We start from the raw sequence: 8,751 nt of genomic DNA, 5'->3' as shown, positions 1-8,751 counted from the left end.
TATCCATGACAAACCGAGTAACGAAACAAACCGGTACTGAATCCAACCAACTCAAACAGAGTACCGAAATAAATCGGTTAACCAAGTCAAACCAAGTACCAAATCAAAGCTGGAAACCAACGAAAGCAGTAAACCAAGCCAATTAGTATACCAAACGAAACCAGATACCGGATACCGATCTAAACCGGACACCCAATCAAACCAAAGCGGGTACTGGATCAAAATGGTAATCAAGCCATGTCGTGTACCGGATCAATACGGGTACCAAATCAAACCGGATGTAGCCTACCTAGCCCAATACTAACGGCGACAACACAGAGCGTAGCCGGTTACAGTAGACTATAGAACATAAATAAACGCGCTTTGGATTGATATAATTTGATAAGAAATGTTAAATTGTACATAGTAAACGTGTTTAATTACAGCAGATGCCACGAACATATTGTATTAAAGATACATTATGGGAGTTCTCGCTATAATGGTTAAAAACTAGATAATGTAAAGGGAATATGTTGAAGATTTCAGTCAAATTGCTTCACTTTGACCCGAGATATATATCGTTTGAATTTTAGGTCTAGCCTTGATCATCATTACTAAAGTCGCTACGATAAAAAAAACCCCAACATAGTCTAGATTATACAGTTTTGGATTAAATCATCAAGGAAATCGGATTTAAATCAAGAGAAAATCCGACATATAAGATGGTATCAAGAGTTGATTAAGGTCTTTTCATGTTAATAAATGCTTTATTAATAGTTTATATAACATTTCAGGCCTAAAGAAAGACCTGCAATAGGCAGATTTACCTCTTGCGTAATGCATACAAGAGCAAAATCTGCTTATTACAAGTCTTTCTTTAGGCCTGAAATGTTATCTAAATTATCAATTAGACATTAATTAACTTATCCAGACCATAATAAACTCTCGATGTCAAGGCTAGCCTTCGATGTTGGCTGGATTAGATTCCTATATGCCGCTTAACGACCATTGATAATTAAATTAAAAAAGTGGATAATCGAGACTATGCTGTTTATATTAATGATTTTAGTAATGATGACCGAGACTATGCAAAAATTTCACCTGCTTTTTTCTCGGCTCATAGTGGATCAATTTGACTGAAATTTCCAGCAAATTACCTTTACATTATTTAGTTTTTAACTATTATAGCGAGAACTGCCATCTCTTTATATTATCTCCCATAATAAACTGAAATAGTTAAAAGAATTCAAAGATTAGTAAACTGTCAGATAAAAAATTAAAATGTCTAGAAAGATACATTATATGGATTAATGTCTGACATAGACATTTGATCGTTTCCCCGATCTCCCAGTCAGTTATAGTAAAAAAAACACCATGTCTTAAAGGAGGTAAATCGCTAATATTTTGGGTGTAGGAATTGACACAAATGGGTCGCAACGTGAAATGAAATGAAATGAAATGGGGTTTAACGTCCTACTGTTCTGCTCCTATACTGGGCTAATGAAGACGGACATACGCCATACAGTGTGCTATGAGGGAAATTTTGCCCGGGCAGCGGCACTATATTCTACTCTTATATGGAATTCCAACTGCCAAGGGATCTTTTACGTGCATTCCAATGTTTACACGGGACCTCGTTTTTCGTCTCATCCGAAGGACTAGACAGCTGTCCTTGTCAGGCCCTCCGTCCTGCATCACTGACAAGGGGAAACCACGTCGGAAAATCGGAATGAACTTTCTCGGCCAATGCAGGGATCGAACAACCGACCTCCAGGCTAGCAAGCCAGCGCCTTACCCACCTAGCCACCGTGGCTCCCAGGTCGCAACGTATATAATAATGTAATATGAATGTATATAAACTGATTTATATTCAATCGTTTCCGTTTTTAGTGCAATTTCTAATTAGTTATATTCGGCGAAATACGCCAGAAGTCTCAATCCAATGTCAATCTCTAGTCTGGTTATTCCACTCTATATCGATAGTATTTATTGCGCATGCTCTCCAGATAAGAGTATAACGTCACCGTTTGACATGACTTGTGGAATATATCTAGCCCTTTTCTACGAGTCCCTTGTTAAAAATGGCACTGAAATGCACCATGGTACACGATTCGTGTACCAACGGTAAAATGTTTTTTTTGTCTTAATTATTGGATATCAGAAGCCGATCTTTTCTACGTAAGATCACAACATCAACGTTGATTTAAATTGACAAATAATTCATGTTTTCAATGTCGAAGATTTTGGATGATATTGAGTTAGAGACTTAGCTACTTTAAACAGGTACGATCGTACTATGGATCGGGAACTGACCATGTTGGATGAAATTAAAACATCTAATTCAGCAAATAGATGCAGAATTGTTCAAAGAACAAGCATGCGAATTGTCATGTCGATTGGACTTGAATTGACAGAGCTTGTGGCTTTTTCGAAGAGCATCACCCCAAGAACACGAAGAGTAGCGGTAGCGACCAGTTACCCCCCCCCCCCCAAAAAAAAAAGAAAAAAAAAAGAAAGAAAAAAAAAAAAGAAAAAGTAAAAAAAACCAAAACCCAACATAATTATAACACCTATAAATAAAGGGCTAAATCTAAAAGTTAGGGCACGTGATTGTTGGCGAGATTGTAGGTTAGGGTTAGGGTAAGCATTGGAGTTAGCTCCCTGGTTAGGGCTGGGATTAGCGCGAGCACTGTTTACATTTCGTGACCTATGACGAAAATTGAGCTGGCCTTACCATTTAGCACTACCCGTGTATAGAGATGATATGGTTGGGTGACAGTTGAATGGAAAGGACTGGAAGATTAAGAAAGTCTTGAACTTATGAGTAACCACTGTTTTATTTGTTTTTCAGGACATGGCACCACATTTTATCTGTAACATAATTCAGTCAAATTTTTTAAAACAGAAATCAAAACTAAATCGTTTTCTCTAGAATTGTATAATTCAACATGGCACACATTAACCAAATCAAAGTTACTGTAAATTAATCACGGAATTCTACTCTTCAGTTGGATCATGTTGGAATTCCGCAAACACAGACGAAATTGATAAGAGTTTGGTAGAATTAAATTATATTTGTTGACCGAGGGTTGGCGAACTCTCGTTACTCAATCTCGTTTTTATCATAGATCAATACATTCCCAGATATTTCTACGCACAGTGATTGAATGCCTCTATATGATTATTCGTTTCGTATTGTACGAAGGTGCGGCGTGAAGTTCAAAAGTCTAAAATATCACCCGTCAAGCTCCGTCCTCCCCCATAATTCATGGCGGTTGATTTATCCCCTCCTTCCCTCGACTGATTAACTTGATGGCTTCATGTTTTTTACTCTGGTTTTTTTTTCCAATCATTGGAATTAAAATGACGTATCTTTTTTCATGTTTCCCTGTTCTTGATTTTTAGAAAGCCTATCGACGCATTATAATTGGGTACATGTCTCTTCTTCACCGCAATCACGCACTTTGATTGTCCTGGATATGTCCCGGCCCCGCATCCTGATTTTTTAAGCGCCAAGAGGATTGTCTTGAACTGACGCTTACTGGCGTCTTGCAATTAGATGCATTTCATTTTTTACAACGTGTTTACACCAATTATGTGGCTATCATTGCGTTACTTGCAACGCTTGTGGTCAGATTTCCGACACACATTGATTTTGGAATCATTTAGATACGAAACTGTGGTTTAATATGCGTGATTTGAAGATTGTGCTATTGGCTGACTGGTAAATATTTACGGTAAGTTCTGAATGTCAATAAGACCAAAGAGGTCGGCATTTATTTGTCAAACTCTGACTGCAATAAGTCAAAAGGGTTAAAGGTCATAGCACTTCAATCAAAGTATAGTGCCTCTTATAGCAGACGTGAAAACGTGCGTATGAATACAATTCTCCATATTGAGAAATTGTAATGGCTGTCCATGTTGTCATTGAAAGCTGTGGCTTAATGGCATCATCACCAAGCCCTCTATATGTGACCATTGAGATTTTTTTTTGTATTCCTGAAGTATGGACATACTAGCATCCTCGCAAGCCAGTCTTTTGATCATTTCATTAAAAGTAGCTTACCATTCCTTATAATGTGTGAGAGAAAAATGGAGTTTAACGTCCAATCAATACAAATCGGATTATTTTGGGACTAACATATGGTACAATTGGCTTGTATTTGTCTAAAGTAGTGCGTGGGGATGGAGGGGGGGCGTGAAAACCCACGAGGTTATGCAGGGAACCCTACTCCTTTCCTCGTGAAATAAAATGAAATGAAATGGGGTTTAACGTCCCACTGTTCTGCTCCTATACTGGACCGATGAAGGCGGGCATACGCCATACAGTGTGCTATGAGGGAAATTTTGGCCGGGCAGCGGCACTATCGCCTACTCTTATATCGAATTCCAACTGCCAAGGGATCTTTTACGTGCATTCCAATGTATACACGGGACCTCGGTTTTTCGTCTCATCCGAAGGAATAGACAGCTGTCCTTGTCAGGCCCTCCATTCTGCACCTCTGACAAGGGGAAATCCAGGTGAACTTTCTCGGCCAATGCAGGGATCGAACACCAGACCTCCAGGCTAGCGAGTCAGCGTTTTATCCACCCAGCCACCGTGGCTCCCCCTTTCCACGTACAACAACTATACGATATGTACCAGGAACCAAGCATAAATGTCAAATGATCACACATACTTTTTCCACTCGACACAAACTAGGTCATTTCGGGACTAACACATGGTTTAATTTTATTTCAATAATTCTCGTGCGCGTAGGGGTCTTTAGCAGTGGGAGGAAACCGGAGGACCCGGAGAAAACCCACGAGGTTAGACAGGCGACCCTACTCCTTGTCACGTACAACCGGGAAGTCGAAACCACGGATTTACATGATAGTTTAACAGAACTCTATATAATCTACATCGAATCTGCTGATTTACGACGATGACTATATAATAAAAGTCTGCATTACTTTGATGCCATTAACTCATGTTGTCGAATGATTCAGATTTTGGTTGTTATCGAGGAGACAATTACACACATTACCTTTTCTATGTTTACCCCAGATTATCAAGTCTCTACTTGGTTTACATTTAGAGGTTTTTAACTCAAATCGAAATTGTAGGTTTGCATTTCCAGACGCGACAGTTTCCTTGTCTAAAAGTGTTTGGTTTGGGAGAAATTATGCGAAAGCGGGTGCGTGGTGAACGCTGATCTTATACGAGGAACAGCATCCCGTTGGAGCACAAGAGAGAGAGAGAGAGAGAGAGAGATATTTAACGTCCATTTGACACAGGCTAGGTCATTTTGGGACTAACATATGGTTCAATTTTATTTCATTAATTCGCTTGTGCGTAGGGAGGCTTAAGCAGTGGGGGGGATTGGAGGACCCGGAGAAAACCCATGAGGTTAGACAAGAGATCCTACTCCTTGTCACGTACAAGCGGGGAATCGCAACCACGCCAGTTGACTCAGTGCCAGTCCGCCGTATGATACAACGCGCACGCGCTAACCGATCGGGCATCCAACCCCTTGGGACACAAAAACACAACATTTATATCCCTATGGGTCTGGTTGTGATTGGGGTGGGGGGGGGTTGAGACGGGAACACAAACTTGTTCATTTTGGTAATAAGACATTTTCATTTCAATATTTATTTAGCTCGTATAGGTCGTTATCAGGGGGAGGAACCGCATTGAACTCGCGAGATAACCACCAATAATTTGATGACCATGTCATCGAAACCTCGTAATCTAAGTTGTTGATATATGCTAGGTAACCTTTATCAGCTTCAGCGATTATTGTCTTCTAATCTTCAACTATGGTGACAGACGCTATAACGAGAAAGGCTAATATAGCTGCGGGTGGGGATATTTTCATTTCCTGACAACTTATGTTTAGAACAAATCAAAGAATCCCTGCACCGGCTTTAAAAAAAAACCCAAACAACTATGCATTCATCTACAATATTTCTAACTGATGCTTAAAGGTAGTTCAGGCTACAGACTAGTTCGTTCACACGTGTCTAACAATGAAATGGAATGAATGAAATGAAAAGGGGATTCTGCGCCTACTGGGCTAATGAAGACGGGCATACACCATGCAGTGTGCTATGGGGGTATTTTTCCCAGACAGCGGCGCTACGGCCTACTCTTATATGGAATTCCAACTGCCAATGGATATTTTACGTGTACGTAAATGTACACGGGACCTCGGTTTTTCGTCCCATCCGCATGACTGTACGTTGTTCCTTGCCACGCCCTCTGTCCTGCACAGCTGACAAGAATAATCCCGATGAGCACAGAACCTTCAGTATAGCGAGCCAACGTCCTACTTACTGATCCACCGTGGCTCCCCTTTAATGTAAAGGAAACCAGAGTATAAAAAACGTCTTCAAGCGTAGGCTGACTGATTCTAAAAAGGAATGACTGATTCTTTATTTTATTTATCTATGGGTTGATATCCTGTTTGAAATTAATACAAACCAACATGGGGGGCTGGATGGTCGAATTGTTAGCACGTGCGTGATGTATCATAAGGCCTATCATTGAGTCAACTGGCGTGGTTTCGAATCCCCGGTTGCACGTTTCAAGGAGTAGGGTCGCCTGTCCAACTTTGTGGTGTTTTTCCGGGTCCCCCGGTTTCTTCCCACTGCTAAAGACCCCTACGCACAAGCGAATTATTAAAATAAAATTAAACCATATGGCATTGGTTGATTTGAATATTTTGTGGACAAACTCATTTATTTAAAATAAAAGTAGTTCTGATTGTATATATGGTCAAAAGCTCTATATTCAACTCTTAATATGAGATTTTGGGTCCATAAAATGCATTTAGAATATTGTTTGTAAGGCATTTAGAATATAAAAGTTAATACATAGTAGTCATATTACAGAACACAATTATACCCCCATTTTATATAATGTATGCTCTAAATAGATTCAAAGGATAATTATTATAAAACAACTTTCTAAATATCTAGGAAACTCACAAGAAAAAATAGCAACCGATTTTTAAAAATAAACTAGTAAGCCCTTACAAGAAAAACAACAAAAGCATCGCTACTTCTGCAATATACGTCCAGTTCTTGCTTTGGTTCATATGGTTCATAAAGTGGGTGTGAAACCGCCCTTGATTTGTTGCTATTCGTACGGTATAAGGAATAAATATGCCGGTTCCAAGATGATCCATTCAGAATTCCAGCCTGTAGACAACCGCAGAAATTGGGCGTGACTCTGCCCCTGGGGATTTGACATGGACCAATATAAATATGTACAACTCTATGATGGATCATACGGAACTGGATACAATTCTGTTAATAATTGCAACCTGTAGATTATTTACAGACAAAATATTGACAAAAAGGGAATATGGCAAGATAATCCATTCAGAATGGGCTTGGCTCTGCCCCAGGGGTCTGGACATGCACCAATAGTTGCCGCCCTTAAGCTATAAGGAATACATATGCCAAGTTTGAAGATGACCCATTCAGAATACGATAAACACAAAAATTGAGCGTGGCTCTGCTCCTAGGAGTCGAGACATGCACCGAAATCAATAGTTGTCGTCCTTTGGCTATAACAAATACTTATGTCAAGTTCCATGATGATCCATTAACAATTGTGGCCTGTATGCAACACACAGACACACAAAGCAATAATGGGTGTGGCTCAGCCCCTGGGGGTCTGACATTCACCAAAAACAATGGGATCAACCTTAGGGTATAAGGAATAGGTATGCAAAGTTTCAAAAGGATCTGTAAAGAACTGCGGCCTGTAGGCGACGCACACAAAAATTGGGCGTGGCTCTGTCCCAGGGGGTCGGGCATGCACCAAAATAATAGAGGTCATCCTTAGGGTATAAGGAATAAGTGTGGAAAGACGATCCATTAAGAATTGCGTCCTGAAGGCGACACACGGACACACAAAAAGAAAATGGGCGTGGGTCTGTCCCTTGGGGTTGGACATGCACCAAAAACAATAGGGGTGACCCTTAAGGTATAAGGAATAGGTATCCAAAGTTTCAAGATGGTCTGTTAAGAAATGCGTCCTGTATATGACAAACATCCAAATACAACAAATGGGCGTGGTTCTGTCCCAGAGGGGCGGGCATGCACCGAAAACAATAGGGATCATCCTTATGGTATAAGGAATAAAAGTGTTAAGTTTCATCTGAGAACATACTCTCAAAGCATGTCAAGTGTCCATGACTATTTATCATATCACAACCTGCATATGTATGTTCATTTCAATATCCCCTACTTTTTTGAAGAGTATATAACGACAAGTTAACTACACGTTTGAGGGGGGGGGGGTGCATTGCCGAATGGTTAGCACGTGCGCGCTTATCATAAGGTCTGTAATAGAGTCAACTGGTGTAGTTTCGATTCCCCGGTTGTACGTGACAAGGAGTAGGGGCACCTGTCCAACTTCGTGGGTTTTCTCCGGGTCCTCGGGTTTCCTCCCACTACTAAAGACCACTACGCGCATGCGCATTATTGAAATAAAATTGAATTAGGTGTTAGTCCCGAAATGATCTAGTTTGCGTCGAGTGGACGTTACCACCCCTCTCTCTCCCTCTCTCTCTCTCTCTCTCTCTCTCTCTCTCTCTCCCCATATTTGCGTTATAACGGAGCTTTGAACAACCGGCCTCTGGTCTGAAAGAGTATCTGATTGAATTTGACGATATTCGCTATTGTTATAGCGAAACTGAACCCTAGGTTTGCCGTGAACTGTATTAGCTTTAGCTATATGAAATACTCGAATGAAAAAAGGTACGCTGATTCTGTTTC

Source organism: Patella vulgata, chromosome 6 (assembly GCF_932274485.2).
Source record: "Patella vulgata chromosome 6, xgPatVulg1.2, whole genome shotgun sequence".
NCBI classification, from domain to species: domain Eukaryota; kingdom Metazoa; phylum Mollusca; class Gastropoda; family Patellidae; genus Patella; species Patella vulgata.
Note: the sequence above shows the minus strand (reverse complement) of the source record.